Source organism: Larus michahellis, chromosome 11 (assembly GCF_964199755.1).
Source record: "Larus michahellis chromosome 11, bLarMic1.1, whole genome shotgun sequence".
NCBI classification, from domain to species: domain Eukaryota; kingdom Metazoa; phylum Chordata; class Aves; order Charadriiformes; family Laridae; genus Larus; species Larus michahellis.
In genome coordinates this window covers 2,790,200-2,808,540 of record NC_133906.1, presented here as the reverse complement: position 1 = coordinate 2,808,540, position 18,341 = coordinate 2,790,200, and positions in this window count along the sequence as shown.

Here is an 18,341-nt window from a genome sequence, read left to right as displayed (position 1 = left end):
CGGCGCCCGGCGGAGCGCGGGAAGGGCCGGGCTGTGGGGCTGAGGGGGCCCCACCAGGCCCCGGGGTCCCCTTGTGGGTCAGGGTCCCCTGTGGGCCCAGCGGGTGCCGAGGGGCTTCCCTGAAGGCCCGGAGGGGGGTCCCCTGTAGGTCTGGGTGTCCCGGGGAGGGTCCGTGGCGATGCCCTGCAACTCGGGGGGGATGAATCCCCCCGGGAAAGCACAAGCAGGTGGGGGTAGGCGGTTGTGCTGCTTGTCTGGGGATTTTGTGAGGGTCCCTGAGCCCAGAGATGAGCCCTGGGGATGAGGGCTTACAGCGTAGGGACCAAATTAGTGGTGGGAAGTGCTGAAATGTACCCGAGCTTGCGATTACCTAATAAACCTAATAAATGGTGCCTTTTCCTGAGTCGGAATGACCTGCAACAGCAGTGCGGGTGGACATTTGAGTGCCCTGCAATGGGTTAGACAGGAAAAAATAGCATACCGCTATTTGCATAGTACTGCAAAGTACTTTACTTACAACAAAAAAAAGTAATTTCAGGTGTGATCGCAAACTCAGCCGGTTCATCTTCCTGTAACCAGTGATGGGATTAATTATACTTGGGAAATGGGTATATATGCGAAACATTTGTGAATGGAAATGTGTAAGAAACGCGTTAAGATGCGGTTACAGTTTGGGTTGTGTGTGAACCTGCATCCGCGCCTTGTCGGGAGTCAGCGCGGTGGTGTGATTGATGGTGCTCGCAGAGGCCCTGCCTTGGCTTGTGTCTGCTGTACGCCTGTGTGTTTGTTTCAACCGTGTTGCAACAGGAGATGGCAGAGTTCCCAACCGAAAGCGTGGCATGCCAGTGTGAGAAAAAGATATGCTTTATATTCTTCTTACCCTAGTGACTTCCTTCAGAAGTATGAGTATTGCTGCCCTGTTCTCGTTCCAGCTGAACAGCGTACTTTGGTGTTTATTTCTTCGTTCCATAGACACAGAAATTCTTGGTCATTCTGACAGTTTGTCTCCTTTTCCAGAATATGGTTTTCTGTTTGCTGGTAATTCCTGTTATGAACTCGTAGTTCTTGTTCAGTATTATCCGTGTTTTATGCTTGGCTGGCGGCAAGTTTAGCTCCAAGTGTGGCTTTCCAGGAGATATGTAATCGCTCTCTTTCATCAGCTTAAACGCTTGCTTTAAACTACCGAATTTTTTCTGGTTTTCCATAGCTTTTATTTTTTTGTAGTGTCATCTGGGACACAAATCCTTTATCCTTTTCACCCCAGATTTGGCTTAATACCTTAATTACGAAGCCATTTAGTTGTCTGTTTTAGTAAATGTGTCTGTAATTGTCTCGTGTTAGTAGACTGGTGTTTCCTCAGCTACTACAGTTTGTTTTGGGATGAAAATTACATGGAAAATAGAAAGATCAGCATCTCCACTCTATAATCTTGCCTTAATTTTCTCGCTCATCAAGTTGATATCAGTAATTAATGCTCAAAAAACTTAAACTGCATTTGTTGGTATTGGTTCACCCAAGATCTCATTGGGTAATCGCTCTATTTTTAATGCCGTTAGTCCTAGTTTCCTTTCAAGTCCCCAGCCATTTGGTGTGCGAGACTCTCTGTCTTTTCTGCAACTGGCAAGTCAACAGCAGAGCTAAATTCATTTGATTCATATCGTGGGGATACCACAGGAGCTGAACAATGTCCGTTGTGCCATTGCTGTGTGTTTGTGTCTTTTCCTCTAGAGAAGGAAAATGAAGATGAGACAGGAGGGGGATCTGAGAGACGAGGAAGGGGACCGTCTGAAGCAAGAACAAAGCTGAGATAGCGAAGATCGGAGATGTGGGCTGGCATGGAGTAACGCGGCTGAAGGAGTAAATGTCGCAGAGAGAAGTGACTCGAGCTATGCAGGCGGGAGGACAGTGTGTTCTGCTTCTTGTGTCTTCCCAGCTCAGCTAGTTCGCGTCCTTGCAGCTTGCAGTCTGAGAGCGGAAAGGACGTTGAGAAGGAAGAGGCGATAAGCCATGAGGAATTGCTGCAAGTGCAGGGTGTCTTCCTCCAGCTTTTCTGACTGTTGGTGGTGGGATTTTGTTCCATGCACCCAAGGGTGCTGAGGGAAGTGACCGTTGTTGCAGGGCCACTTTGAAAGGTCACAGTAATGCAGAGAGGATTCTGATGACTGAAAAAGGGCAAACATCACACACGTTCAAGAAGGGTAAGAAGAAGGGTTGGGCAACTCTAAAACACTCTATTTAGCCTGGGTCTCTGGGAGGCGATGGCACACCTTCTCCCGGAAACTTTGTTTTAACCACGTGGAGGACGAGAAGGTGGTTGGGAACAGCCAGCGTGGACGGGACACGGGCAATCATGCCTGACCAACCTGATTGCCTTCTGCCATGGGACTGGCTCAGAGAACAAGGGGAGAGCAGCGGGTGTTGTTTACCTGGACTTTAGCAAGGCTTTTAACATGGTATCCCATACTGTCATCTTACCAAACTGGTGAGGAATGGATCGGGTAAATGAACTACGAATGGGATGGAAAATGAAAAAAGATGACGGTGATCAGTGGGCCAGCACACAGAGCATACAAGAAGCAGCTGAGAAAACTCTGTTATCACACAATAATTTTAGGAAAATAAATACTTTGTTCCTTAGGGAAATAAATACTGTGTTCCTTAGGAAATATATCTATTTTGGTGGAAAGAGGAAATCAGACTGGTTGTAGAAAGCAAGTTGAAAACAAACATTGACGTTTTTGGAGGTTATATACCTTCTGAAATCTTTAAAAAATCTTGTAATTGAAAGCACTCTTCCATTCACTGGTTTAAGCACTCATTAATGCCAGTCCCCCGTTAAAGTCCAGACAAAAATCAGCGTATCTCCGAGTTCTTGATTATTTCTTTGGGGCACATTTGCCACTGGAACTATATTCCCTGGGTGCTGGAGCCGTTTCCTCTTGTCTCATAGTTGTCTTCTGATAAGTTAGATTTCCATCTGCATTTTTCTACATCTTGAGCAGAGTAACTTAGTGAAACATGTAAGCTTTGGTACACAACAGGGCGGTTTTTTTTTCCTAAAGCCAGAAATTTATGGCTAAAAAATCCCACCGTGTGACTTTGACCAAGTATACTTGAAACGCTGTAATTACAGATGATCCAGTTTCACAGCTCAGAGACAAAGAAAAGGTGTTTGGTTTACTTTATTAGATTTCTTATAATATGTTCATACACAAACAAATGTGCATATACACACTCTGTCAATACTGCCAGCTGCAATTTATTAAGTTTTATAAATTTTTTCCACTAGGTCGCTGTATTGTTAAACAGACATTGAATGCAGGATCAATGCTGGAGATGGGAAGGCTAAATTTCAAAGTAAACAATCTCATCTTTCTCTTAGTAAATTTGTAAGGGGCATTTTTGAGGAAGCCTTAATTAATCACAGGCCTAAAAACTTCTCTTAACGCGGTTGTATTTTTCTAACAAGAAAAATAAGAAAGGGAAGGTGTTTGGGCATAAGCTGTAGCTCATGCTGCCGTTTCGCTCTTCCCTGACTGCTGCAAAGCCCCTCAGTCTGTCATTGTAATCCAGAGCTGGAACTGGGAGCGCGTTTTTGGGGATATATCTCGTTGCTTTGTGATGAACTCGGAGGCCCTGGGAGAATCTCCTGGTGTTGACAGCCCCTGACAGTAAATGTCACATGAATTCGGAGGGAGCTCAGAGCCTTCTGGTGACTGCTATGAGAAGAGACATGATGACAGAAAACCTGATTGATGAGCCATGCCACAAGTAGAAGGAGCGCTGTGTGGTGATTGCCTATAATTGAATGGTCCGCGGAAGTTATTTCTGGGTTTCCTATGAACGGTGACATAGACTCCAGAAGTGTTTTCACAGGGGAGGCCTGCAGATTTTAACCCTGGTACTCGGCAACTCCCCGTTAACGCGGCGTTAACGGACTTTAAAACTGAACGGGCTGTTGCAGCTTCGTGCCTGGTGTAACAGTTAAGCAAATGACAACCGGAGACGGTCAGTCATGCAATTACCTTTAGAAATGCTCCTTTGACAGTTTTGCCTCCTCTTTTTAGTGCCTTCTCCTCGTGGCTGGGCTCTGTGATCTGACAACGCGGGGACGCTGATTATGAAGGTTCTTCCCGCCGCTGACGATGCGCTCCTCTGACATGGCTTTGTGGCAGCCATGTCAAGCTCAGCGGTGACGCTCCTGGCATTAAGCGGGAATGTGAGACGTTGGAGCCCACTCACCCAGCAAAGCATCTGCTGGCACTGACCAATTAAATTGGCTTCTCTCTCATTAAAAGCCTTGTGCAGGCTCTGGTATGTCACAGATCTTTAAAATCTCCATTATGAATTCCACTTTCTTCTGGGTATTTTTAGCTTATACTTGAAGAACTGATTATTGTCTCTTGCACTTAAACATATCAATTTCGGCTCCACAGACATCTCCTCTGGGCCATATTCAAAGACCTGAGCTGACTTGAACTGCTGAATCCGTAGGGAGGATTTCAGCACAGCTCTAGGCCCTTGGACATTGGAGCCATGCAAGGAGGAACAGGGAGAGAGACTCAAGCCCTCCCCCCTTCCCTTCGGTAAGTCAGGAGCACATCCCTTACAGATTTACTTGGTTGTGCCAATTTAATGTGATTTCTTCTGAGGGCCAGGAACCACTCAAGGAAGGCTGACAGGTTTTATCAACAGAATGGAAACTGAAGTGATAAGGTGAGAGTTATTGACCTGATAACTAACAAACAGAAAACTTCAGCGTCCCTCAAGCTAAATATTGCACTCAGCAGGTAAGTAAAAGATGGCAACAGCTGTGGTCTTGTCACCGAGTGAGAGTGTGTTTTAGCGTAGAGGAGCAGGAGGTGAACTGTGAAAACAAACACGTTCAGTTTGCCACAGACTATTTCCCTCTATTACTTTTAATGAGAGCTAAACTCCAAAATGCACAATGGGACAATAATATCTTAGATGGAAGGAACTCTTCGTCCAGCTCCTACATTCTAGGCGCCCGGTTGCAATTAAAATGATTGCTTGCGTATTATTAATAGCTCGCCAGTAGCTTAAGGCTGTTACCAGGTATGGGACCAATTGGTACCAGCCCCTGCCCAACCGAATGAAAAGCAGTGCTGTCCGTGAGGGAGCTGAGTTAACAACCCGAACCCACAATGCTCAAAGCAGTTTGAAAAATGAGAGAGATGTAAAAAGGTGAGAGGGGCTGTTGTAAAAATGCACCACCCTAGAGGCTGGCAAGCAACATGGCTGGATTGCCGTAGTCAGATGTTAGTAAATGCCGCCTAAGTGCTTTTTTATTTATTTTAATTCTGAAATCGTAGCGTGGGGAGGGCAGATGGGAAAGGAAGTGGAGACTGTAATGAATTATGATTTAGAAGTAATGGATGCAGAAAGTACTGCAAGTACAGCAGTCTTTTTGTTCCTCCTTTTTCCCCTTATGTTTTTTCCTGAAAAAAATGCTGGCATTGCGTATGAAAGCTAGCCGTCGCGATTCTCACACATCCCTTGAAATTCTTGTCTGACAGAATATGAAGGCTTTGGCAGCTGAACAAAAAGGCACGCGACAGAGCTCTTGTACGATGTCCGTCTCCCCTTTCTGGCAGCTGGCCTGCTCAGTACAGTTGGGGAAGACAAACGGCAAGTGATCGCTTCCTATTCAACTTCTGCCCGCTAACTTTGTTTTTCAGATGGAAGCAGTTTTGTACTCCTTACCATGTTTGTCATTCTGCCGTGTATCTTTTCTTTTAACTGTTAGAGTGTCTTTTTTTTTTTTTTTTTTTTTTTTTGAGGTGAGGCTACCAGAACCGCACTTGGTATTCGAGAAGCAGACGCACCATGAATTCATACAGTGGCAAAGTCCGACTTTCTTCTCTTAAGAATTCTGGACTTTTGTTTTTCTTTTTTTTTAGCTGCTATTGAGCAATGAGGAGATACATTCCTGTAACCAGCGATTATCCTGTCAAGATGCATTTCTGAAATTGTGCAAACTAGTTCAGAGCCTGTCGCTCTGCGTGTAAAGTTAGTGTTGCTTTTCGTGGATAGCCAGACTATAGCTGTCGGGGCTGAAATTTATCTTCCACTTTATCGTGAGGCTGCTCAGCGTCATGAGATCTGTAAGATTTTGTAGTAAATATTATCCTAATTAATTTAGTTTTTATCAGAAATCTTCACTATTCCACCTAATTTCCAGCTCACTTCTGAACACCTTCATCCCCATGGGACTCCACTGATGCGCATCTTCCAAAGTGAAAACTCATCCTTTAGTCTTATCTTCTTTTTCCGATATTAAACTATTATTTAACTCTGGGGGGTCCTTACCTGTAGTCCCCGGCTGTTTAGTTTATTTAAGAGCCTTTGATGAGACCGTCAGTGTCTGAGGTTTCTGGAAGATTGGTGTGAGGTAGAAATACGGGGAAAATTTCTCAGCTGGATCTCTGTTATTTACATGCTTTTGAGTCCTTCAAAGAATTCCAGCAGATTTAGGAGGCTCAGATTCCTTTTACAAAAGTCATGTTTACTTTTTCTTAATGTGTTACTTTTATTTATGTAGTTGCTAATTTTGTTCTTTACTAGAGCTTCAGCCAAGGTGACCAGTATGGACGTTAGCTCTGTGGTTTCTTGAATTGCCGCTGGATTTATGTTTAAAAACTGATTTCTTATGAGTTACCTTCCAGTCCTTTGATAATTGCAGCAATGTTCGGCTAAAGGTTACATGCTAAGCTCAGATGATTCATTTTCAACATTCCGTAAAAGTCTTGTGTGAATATCGTCTGCGCCCAGTGATATGTTGTTACTCATTTTGCCTGGTTTGTAATCTACTCTTAACAACCTTAAATTAAGACAAGCCTTCCGTGAATGCCTTATAAACAAGTTGCTGGTTTCAGAGTTTCTCCGAGATTCTCCAGGGGAACAGAGATTTTGAAAGAAAGCGGTTGGGATTTTTTTGCGATGGCATTATCTTTTCTGAGTGCTTCTTTCATATCTGTAGAGCTCACTGGCTCTTGCAAGCTTCTTGCGCTTGATGCGTTCAAGAAGGATTTATTACATTTTTTTAAATTTCTTTAGCAAACTGCTCCTAAACTCTTTCTTCAGTCTATCTTATTGGGCTTTTACATTTAGTCTGCCAGAATTTATGTTCTTTTTAGTTTTCCTTTTTCAGACACAACTTCAGCTTTTTGCAGGATACCTTTTAACTTCCAACAGCCTCCCTGATCCTGCTGTTTTATGATGCTAGCTTTTTGTTTTTCTCTCAAGTCTTTTTTTGACAGGTTATGTGTATTTGCTTTGAGCCTCCAATATAGAATCCTAAAATAGTCTACCTGCCATCTGAAAACATTTTACCTTTCTGGCTGCCACTCTGAGCGTTTTTTTTAAACAAGTTTCCTCATTTTTGAATTCCCTTTCTCTGGAATCAAGCACAAGTGCTGCATTTGCCAATGTTTCTTCATTTCAGAGTATGGAGTCATGAATTAGATAAAAGGATTAAGGGTTTTGGCCTAGCCCGGTCTCTAGGAAGGCTAGAAATACCAGCCATTAACATTTCACTAATGTTAATTTCACTAATTTCATTAACTGAGAAACAGGGGAGGAAGTGTCTTGCCAGAGCTGGAGATGGTGGGAATTCCTGTCCTGGAACATCAGCTTCTTTCTCTAACCTACAGTAGATAAAATGACAGGTAATTGGGAAAAAAAAAAGCAATCTGGGCTGATTTGTCACCACATCACTGAAGTTTGGTACGAACTAGCTTGAGTGGTTTTGGGCAGAAGCCATCTACGCTGTGCTGGTGGGAACCAGAGCGAGACAGCAGAGTCATGCTGACCACATCCAGTTCTCACATTAGTGGACACAGGACTGGTCCGGTATACCAAGAAGTCTGGAAGGACAGCGTGTGAATGCAAGTAGTTCTTCACTGCGACAGTGCTAGAGAATGAAAGCTTAGACTGATTTCTGAGGCCAATGGTGTGAGGTTCAACAAGGCCAAGTGCCGGGTCCTGCACTTGGGTCACACCAACCCCATGGACGCTACAGGCTGGGGGCAGAGCGGCTGGAGAGCTGCCTGGTGGAAAAGGACCTGGGGGTGTTGGTCGACAGCCGGCTGAATATGAGCCAGCAGTGTGCCCAGGTGGCCAAGGAGGCCAACAGCATCCTGGCTTGTATCAGTCCCAGCAGGACTGGGGTGGTGATTGTCCCCCTGTACTGGGCACTATGATGCCCCATCTCAGATACTGTGTCCAGTGGCCCCTCACTACAGGAAAGATACTGAGGTGCTGGAGCGTGTCCAGAGAAGGGCAACGGAGCTGGTGAGGGGTCTGGAGCACAAGTCCTGTGAGGAGCGGCTGAGGGAGCTGGGGGTGTTCAGCCTGGAGAAAAGGAGGCTGAGGGGAGACCTTCTCGCTCTCTACAGCTCCCTGAAAGGAGAGTGTAGCCAAGGGGGGTCGGTCTCTTCTCCCAAGGAACAGGTGATGGGACAGGAGAAAACGCCCAGGGGAGGTTTAGGATGGATATTAGGAGAAATTTCTACACCAAAAGGGTTATCAAGCATTGGAACAGGCTGCCCATGGAAGTGGTGGAATCACCATCCCTAGAGGTTTTTAAAAGACATGTAGACGTGGTGCTGAGGGACATGGGTTAGTGGTGGACTTGGCAGTGTTGGGTTGATGGTAGGACTCCATGATCTGAAAGGTCCCTTCCAACCTAGAAAATTCTATGATTCTGTGACTTCGGTTTACATATAACAAAATCTTGGATAAGATCTGAGCACAAAAGGACTAGGACTGCAGATGGCAGAGGCTGGTTTGCTAGCTGACTCTTTCCAGGTCTCTCCAGTTCCAGACTGTAAGTAGTAGCTGCTTACTGACGGCTCTGAAGGTGCTCTGAAGCTGGTGTGGGTAAGCGGTCTTTGCCAAGCAGGTGCCGCACTTCGACGTGTGAGTAAAGCTTGCTTATCAGTGAAAAACGTTTGCTCTGAGGTTGAAAGGCAGCACCGCTCAGCCACTGCAAAATAGACTTCAAGCCAGGGTGAACCAAACAACGCCAGCTACAGCGCGACTGCTGACTGGCACGGACTGCTTAGCAACAGCGAGAGTGAGATGGATACAGATGAATTGACTGTTTTCTGAGCAAGCTGGGTAGGAACAGAAGTAATTAGCTGCTCGCTGATGAAAAGGCATGCTTAATTATTAGTATAATTATAGATATAATAGACCAGGAATTATTCAGTAAAAGTAAGAAAGCCAATATGTTACAAAGAAGGTAATCAGAATGGAAGAGAAAATGACAGCAGTGTGGATTCCTGAGAAGAAACGTAAAGAATTAAGATGATAAATCTGGTATCTTTTGGGTTTCCACTCTCTGACATATCAACTCGATTTAACAGTGGTGTAAGGGTATACAGAGCTAACGAGGTCCGTGGTTGGTATTATTTCTGGTTTTATATGATGTTGATTTAACTGATTGTATGCCAGTGAAGTTGAGCTGTATTTTCATAAATCTCAGAACCTGCATAACTTCGCAAGGGTCTTTTGTTCTCCTTCCAGCCGTACGACAGCACAACCATTTAATTTGATGGATCCTGTGGTGAGCCGAGCTGTAGCTGGTTCTAATTGATATTGGTAATTGATTATAATTATTTGATAAGGCAGCACCGCTTTCCCTTGGCACCCCGAATAAGTAGTTGTGAGCAAGAAGCAGTCATGTCAGACAGTGCCCTGCCTCGCCGCTGCATCTCAAACTATTTTCCATGCCCAGTGCGGGGATGGCTGGAGATAACAGGCTGAACTGCACTAACGGAAACGTTAGGAATGCGTTGTTAATGTAGGATGTATAATCACCAAAATGGGTAATCTGGGGAAGATTTTAAGTACATCTCTTCCGATTTCAGGATGGACAAAGGTAGCGGCTGGTCCTGCCTTTGTGCCAGGGCACGGACTGGATGCTAATGGCAGCAGCAGTGATTTGGTGTCTTCTAGAAGAATCTGGAACTGAGAGGCCCAAGATGTCTAGATTTTTTTCTAAAATTGTAACAGTTTCTAAAATTATGCCAGTGGAGTGGGAGACGGGCACCAGCAGCTCTAATCTAGGTTCTCTGAGGCTGAGAGTAGTGGTGCCAAATGATTACAAACCCTTTTGCCCATTGCGCTGGTTAGAAAGGAAAATCAAGATGCAAAGATTTTATTGAATTACTATTTGAGGACTAATTATTAAAATGGCTTTTGATTAATGAGTTGCGAGTCAAGCTGGTTTGGCAAATAGCGTTTTGATAAGGTATTTGTAAGACAGATGGTCTTAAGATGGTAAGATGAACGTAAAACACTGTAACCTTAATGATGATGTTAATGCAGAAATGATGTAAATGTGCATGAGCAATTACTGTATGAAGTCACTGGGGTACATCAGGACAAATTGAGTACAGACAAACCCTAATCAGCATCAGCTGAGTACAGAATCGTTAAAAAGTGAAGCTGGAAGAAATCTCAGCTGATCATCTAGTCCATCTCCCTTCTTCCACAACAGAACCAGATCTGCTTATGACATTCTTGGCATATGCAGAACCGTTGTTTCTCTTCCGCTTTGTAGCAGACTTTTCCCTGCTGCAGGACTGTTACTGCACTGATCCGGACTCTGTCAGGACTGTCACTGCGTCTCTCCATGGTCTTCGCTCTTTTGAACATCTCTTGTTCTCAGTCTCTTGATTCAGGTCATGTTTTCCAGACCTCTCGCCATTAGTGTTGTTCTCGCGGCTTAGCCTGGCAGCCTTTCCTGAGGAGCGGTACCCAAGACGGGATGTGCTTCTTCACTGAGGAGTTACTGAGTACAGCAAAAGGACCTGCAAGATGTCTTTAGGTAATAATTCTGTTAATATACCTGTGTAGCATTTTCTCCTTCCTCAGGGCAATAACTCCTGTTCAGCTTGTGATCTATCAGAACCTTCAGATCTTTCTTTTTTATTTTTTTTCCACACTGCTTTCTGCCCAGCTGATGTCTATCCTGTATTTGTGCACTTTGCTCCCGCCTAAGTTAAAACGCTCCACTTTTTACAATTGAGATGACTCCTATATTTATAGACAACTTGTCCAAGTTGTCAAAAGTTTTTAATACTGCTATCCCCCATGAATTTGTAGCTACTCTTCACAGATTTAATCTTGGCAGATTTAATAAACACACAGTCCATTCCTTCATCCAGGCTATCAATAAAATATTGAATGGAACTTATGAACAGCTGAGTAACCATTCAATTTGTCCTTTAAATTTCACAGCGAACCCTTGGAAAGTACTCTCAGACTATGGATTCCAACCAGATTTTGTCGCGACTTCAGGCAGGGCATTCCTGCACTCGTGAATGTCGTGTTGGACAATGTCAGGAGCCTCAGTGACACTGAGGTGTGTGGCATCTGCTGCTTCTTCCCTATCCACAAAGTCTCATCCATCAGAGAGGGAAATTAGATTGACTCAGCTTGTTTTGTTCATGAGGAGTTCAGGTGGACAAGTACTCATCCCCTTATTAGTTTCTATGCGCTTAGAAGTCATTCGGGTTATTCCGGTGTTTTTCTTTTCTGGGAGGTTAAATCTTTTGGTTGTTCTGTTTGACTTGTAGACGATGACCGCTAGTGGTTCCAGTTGTTTGAAAGTGTAAGAACTTTGGGGACAGTCTGTGAAGGCACCAGATACAAACCTCTCACCAAGAGAAACCCAGTGCCAAATGCGAAATTCCTGCGATAAAGCACAGAGACACAAAAGGTTCTCAAGAGAGCGGTGGAAGGAATGTTTTCACAGAAAGAAATTATTTTATTTCGGTCTGAGAAATTGTGATGCAAATCAGCTTAATTTAAAAAAGAAATTTCAAGCTAGCTTGAGAGAATTCTGAACAGTTTGAACTACAAGTCTGAACAGTCTTGTAGAAATATGGTCAGGGTCATGTAAAAGAAGAAGCTGGGAAACCTTAATTTTGGTCTGCACTGACTTCTTTGCCTATAATAGATTGGTAGTGAACATCTAAGAAAACAGAAATAGAGATTAGACTAAATTTCATAACCTTTTAACCCAGAAAGCCTGGATCTCCTCAGTAAAGTGTTTTCTGAACTCTAATATATGCTCACTGTTGACATGGGCTTATTCACAGAGCAGAATGACCTTTGCACAGCTCAACGAGAAGTGCGTGTGTGGTAAGTTTTAGTATCTCCTGTTCAACGCGCCCACGTGACTGTAAGTTTGATCTTACCAAAACAAGGTGTTATACTTCGTCTTGTAGCACTTCTGCGGGAGTGTTTGATACTGTGCATGTAAGAAGAGTATGTATATTTATATGAACACTCCAGGATAGGAGTCAAGGAAGAAAGAATATGCATTGCATTGGTATGAATGACTTGCTGTTTTTCAGAAACTTTGATTTTGCCTGAATTCAGTATTCTAAAGGGCAAAAAAAAAAATACCACCCAGCAAACTCTTATCTATGCTGTGCGTTAAAAAGCCTTTGGGTCAGTACCATTTCCACTGTGCATTTTGTTGTGTAGAATTATCATCACGGTTGTGCCTTGAACTGTTTGGGAGATGGAACTGCTGATAGAGGAGGGAAATCAAAAGTGTCATCAGACTCCCAGAATAGAGGCCAATCATAGAATGGTTTAGATTGGAAGGGACCTTAAAGATCGTGCAGTGCCACCCCCTGCCCTGGGCAGGGACACTTCCCACCAGCCCAGGTTGCTCCAAGGCCCGGCCAACCTGGCCTTGAACCCCTCCAGGGATGGGGCAGCCACAGCTTCTCTGGGCAACCTGGGCCAGGGGCTCACCGCCCTCACAGCAAACAATTTCTGCCTCAGATCTCATCGAAATCTCCCCTCTTCCAGTTTAAAACATTGCCCCTCATCCTATTATTACGCTCGCTGATTGAGAGTCCCTCCTCATCCTTCCTGTAGGCCTGCTTTAGGGACTGGAAGGGGCTGGAAGGTCTCCCCAGAGCCTTCTCTTCTCCAGGCTGAACAACCCCTATTACGGCTCTTTCTTCTTTCATCCCTTTTTTCATCATCATCTGCAATATAGATCCCCGGCTACTCCTGGTCCTTTAGGCTTAAGGAGCTGTAGAAGTACTCCAGAAGTCATTCGTGTATGGAAAAGCATTCCTGCTTTCTGGTATCCTTTGGATTTGCGTCTACCCTCCACAGGCGGATACTCACTCCAAAGTTGGAAATGTTCGTGGTGATGAAGTGGAGACACGTGTGAACGTACTGAGGACAGGGGTGCAAACGATGCGGTACAGGTTTTATAACACAGAGGTGAGTCATTTCTTAACGGCGAGGACTTTTGAGTGTTAACTCTAGGTGACTTCCACTCCAAGGCAGCTGTTAACATATGACTTTGAATTGGTTTGGGGAAGGGGGGGAAAGAGAGATTAAAATTGCATAAGTAGATAAATTTTAAAGAGACAGAAATAATAATGACATTACAATTGGCTGAAAGAACCGAGCTCCAGTAACAATGGAACATTTTAAAAAATAAATGGGTAGCTCGGAAAGGGTGTAGGGAGACATGCTGCTTGGAGATCACAGAGGCACCTAAGCTTGACAGTTTCTATGACTGCATGGAACAGAGAAACACAGCCAAGCCCCTGCTCTCTCCCAGCATATTATACCGCGCAGCGATCAGGTTTAGTAACACATTGCTGAGAAAAAGACTCCCACTATTTAGTATTCATTATAGATGGCATTTTTCAGATTGCAGCGCAGCAGTGTAAACAAGCCGCACTGGAGGAAGAGCGGAGAGCTGCATTTATCTGAGCTCTGATTTATTTCTTGTTAATATTCACTAGCTACACAAACCTGTGGTAGCACCAATTTTAGGAAGGGAAAGTAACTCTCAAACCGCCACCATTTTCCGGCGTTCTTGCAGGAAGCCAACACAACAGGAGGCAAAACACAATTCCTGCGGCAGGACAGGCGTGTGGCTCCCTTGTGAGGCTGAAACATCTGGTAGATTTGTCTCCGTGAGTCGTCGTGGATCTGCAGGCCTGCCTGGGTTCTGCCAGCTGCCTGCTTTCTATTCCGTTTACGTTGCATTTTGTAAACCTTGTCAGCGCGAGGAGGGGGCCTGTCCCCACGGACAGGGTGCTGCTGCACTGAGACACCTACGTCTGTGAGCAGAAAGCTGCCGGACTCAGTAGCCTTGGCACCCTGAGGTTGACCAACCGCTGTGACGTCCAGGTGTGGGATGACACCAGACAGCGACACAGCGACCAGAGGGGTGTCCTACCTGCATGTTTGCCCTTGCAGAGGAAGGTGCGTGGCCCACGCTGCATCCCATGGGGACTGGCCCTTTCTTTTTTGGCGTGAGATCGCTTCTTCCAGGTGAGCCGGGTGCCAGCTACCCAGAAAAGCAACGCAGCTTTTCCATCAGCCATGAATCATTAATTCCTGTGAGCCGCAAGGGTACTGAGCACTGCAGTAGAGGTGGGAGCCGTGGTATAGGGAAATGCACACGGGCTTTCACCCCCAGCTCCCCACGGCCTCCCCAGAGCCTGCCTAGCGGAAGAGTGATCCAGCACCCTGAAGAAATGCCACGTATGACAGCTCTGCTCCATGCGCACCGCCTGTGGAAGTATAGAGAGCCTGTAATAACGGAGAATCTTTCCGGCTCCCCTCTCTGATCGAGTGAGTTCACGTCATTCTGCTGACACAGGTGCATTCCTGCTTTTGAATGTGAATCCTTCTTTGGGAGTTGCTTCTCCCACATTCCCGGGTCTTTTACCCAGCCCTGATACAGCCTCCTCGCAGGCTTTTTTGCAAGCTTGGTGCCAGCCTCACCCAGCATCCAGGTCCCTGCTCCCTGCAGTGCCGTGGCAGAGTCCTCTCCATCCTTCTCCTTCCAGCTGGAGATGTTAGATGTCCTTTTTCTTCCAAAGCCTCCCTTCTTTGAAAACACCTTGGTGGATACCTATCCTTTTTTTTTTCAGAAAGATTCGTGACAGTGTATCTTAAAATTATTTGATTTTCCCCCACAACTACCTCACAATAATACCTAACTTAAAAATGGGACCTATTCAAAAGTGCTGAAGCTTCTTAAAAGGAAATTAAAAGCAGCTGCTATAAGGATGCAGAAGATGAGAAACTAGATAATAACACCCTATCTGAAGCTCAGAGCAATATATCACTAAGTGAAATAATTCTACAAGGGACCAAAAAGGCAATATTCTAACAGCAGAGTGGGAGAGAGTATTCAAAATCAGGGATTTCTGAGCAAATAAAGAAACTATTTAAAAAAAAAAAAAAAAAAGCATTAACTGTGAGGCTAAACCTGTAGGGCAGGCAAGGAAAAATTTTAAGGTGCAAACTCACTAAAGGAATAATAAAAATACTAGTAAAAATATTTTTAAAATTGCCAAGATCAGGTACTTTTCCAGAGGTTTGGTCAACAGATGACCGGTCTCTCAAAGGATTACTGTAAGAGAGACAAACTGCTGTTGAAAAGTAAACCGAAGCTTTGTGTTCCTGATGGTTGAGGTAGGTTATTCCCCCATGAGAGCCAAACTTATGGGGACAAGTGTAAGGAAGTGTCTAAAATTAAATGACAATAAAATGCATTTTAGTACTAATTGATAAGATGAAGAGTCAGAAATTGCCAAGACCATATGGTAATCACTCAAGAGCTCTGGAGGAAAACAAATATGCAATTACGGAGCTACGATAGTGTGTAACCCGTCACTTAAATCAGCCTCCCTGCAGGAGGGGTGGAAGATGGTAAATGTGACAACAGTCCTTGAGCAGGTCCCCAGGAGCGAAGTGGAGAACAGCAGACCGTCGCACTGGAGTCTGTACCGAGCAAGTGAGTAGAAATTATAAGGGAAAAAAAGAAGATTAAATGGATAAAATCCAACATACTAGGGAAAGTTTTTCTAGTGAGGAGCCGTGTCACAAATTTGTTAGAGCTCTTGAAAGCGTCCTGAAGATGCAACTAAGATGACCTAGTCATAACAACGTGAGAAATGCTCTGGTGGGTCAGACCCGTGGTCCATCTGTCTGCACTGTCCACCAGTTAGTATGACCGTGTCCACATGTTAGTATGACCATGATTTTATAAGTCTCACTCGTATCCCTCTCGCTGCCTTCTCTCCGAACTGAGAAGCCGCTTTAGTGTCTCTTCCAAAGCAGCAACCAGAAATCAGTTTAATCTGGTTGATGGTTCTTTACAAAACTTGTAATTGAGCTGTAAAATCCTTTGCCGTAAGATGTTATGGATGCTCAAAGTTTACTTGTGCTCGGGGGGTAACAGGAAAAGTTAATGGAGAGAAGTTAAAGTGTAACCTGTTAAACAGTAAAACCAAGGATTGTGACTCAAAAAGTCCCAAGACACATATTGTTGGAGAAAAGAGTAATATTCCAAGAAAGCACCGCTGCATGCCTGGTATGTTCTTAAACTCCTTCCCCAGGCATCTGTATTGAAAACCAGATGCTGCAGTAGAGGAACCTTCGATCTGACCCAGTGCAGCCTTTCTTGTGCTTTGTTATGTTCTGTCAGAAGAAAATGAAACATAGATATGAATGTAAACACTTCTGATGGTAACACTGAACACTGAACAGGGAACGCCGAACTCATCTCCCCACTATGCAAGCAAACAATGAATTTTTATTTGAATGCTAATGAAGATCTCACCACGATGCTGCGAGGTCTCATCTAGCGATATAAAGAGAAAAGCTACACGGTGGAAATGAAGAAAGGACCTTTATAAAGGGATGAAAATGTATTGCGAATATTGATGTCATTAACCACTCACAGGTCAAAATTACACTTGAAGCTACCGATGTCATTTGAAGTAGGTAAACAAGTATTAAGAGGAAAGTTTTCTTACAATTAGTGCATCTGGCATGATCTGAAAAGGAGAAATTTGTATTTCTTGTGTCCTTTTAACTCCAAATTATCCAGGGTTTGCAGTCAAAAAGCAGATCTTTCTATGGCCGTCTAATCTATTCTAGATCTTTTGGTTTTTGGATCGGAGCTGAGGCAAGCTTCTTTTACCAATTTGTGCTGCAGTCTACTAAAAGAGCTGTTCCTTGCCAGGAGAATATTACATACAGTTCTGAGAGAAATGAACAGAGTCAGCTTGTTTGAGAGCTAACTGATGCTTACTCACAACGCTGATAAGCCTGACATTTACTGAGAAGTGCCACAATTCTCAGTCCAATGAGAAATCCCAAGAGGATGTTGTTTTTTCTTTCAGTGATGCTTCACATTCTATTGACTCAGGATAAGCTGGTGTCTTCTAAACCATCTTACGCAAAAAAAAAAAAATAAAATCATAATGTGGAGCCCAACTCCTCCGCTTGAATTATGTACAGATGTACTAGCCTTCCTTGGCACATTTGTTAATGATCGTGGTATGTTTAATGATGCTCTACAAGTTGTCACTGCCTTATGTGTCATATTTCATTCCTGTAGTGTAGTAAAAGCACTTATGCAAGAGTTCTGGGGGCCTTGATTGCAATTACAAAAATTATACTTGGGATAATGCCACTTAGCGCATCAAAGCCAACGCGTGTAGCGAAATACTTGTTTGTGGTATTAGGCAGTGCTCTGGCTGCTGGGGTAGCCTTTGCGTCTGGGGCTGGGCTGTGGCTTTCTGTGGCATCCACAGTATCTGGCCACGCAGGATTCTTCTGGAATAGGCCCTGCCTGAGAAAAGGCCGTCAGAAGGCTTTTAAGTGTTCAAGTAGATTATGTCAAGCAGTTCCCTTTTGATCATTATTATGAAGATACGTTCAAATAATTCTGAAATATTAGTGATGCAGAATTTTCATTACAGGCACTGTGATAATTAGCTCCTACCGTGTCATACTCCTTATCTTGGAATTCCATTATTCTGCTTTTAATTATCATTTTGACCAACTTTCAATGTATAAAGCTGTTTCTCTGGCTCATCTTATATCCTTTTAAAGCAGACAAGAAACCCAAATAGCGGCTAAGAATTTTCTGACAAAATTGTTTTTCAGGGAAAAAAAATTTTCTTATTTATCAAAACTTGAACTTTTCACAGGAACATATGTTCCAGATGTCAAGAGTTGCAAAATCCATCACTTCAGGTGGTAGTTTGTTCCCAAATTTAATCATCACTGCTGTTAAAAAATGTGTGTTTCATTTCTGGTTTGAATCACTTTCATTTTTCAGCCCTTAGTCTTTCTTCTGTCTCTGCTAGATTAAAAAGTGTTGGTTGATATTTTCCCCTTGTGAAAGTATTTATCGAATGGCCCCACAATTGAGCTGTTTAAGTTTCCCGGTTACGTGTTCTTCTCTCCTCATATACTTTTTATGGCTCTTTTCTGCCCCCAATCTAATCTTTCAACAGCTT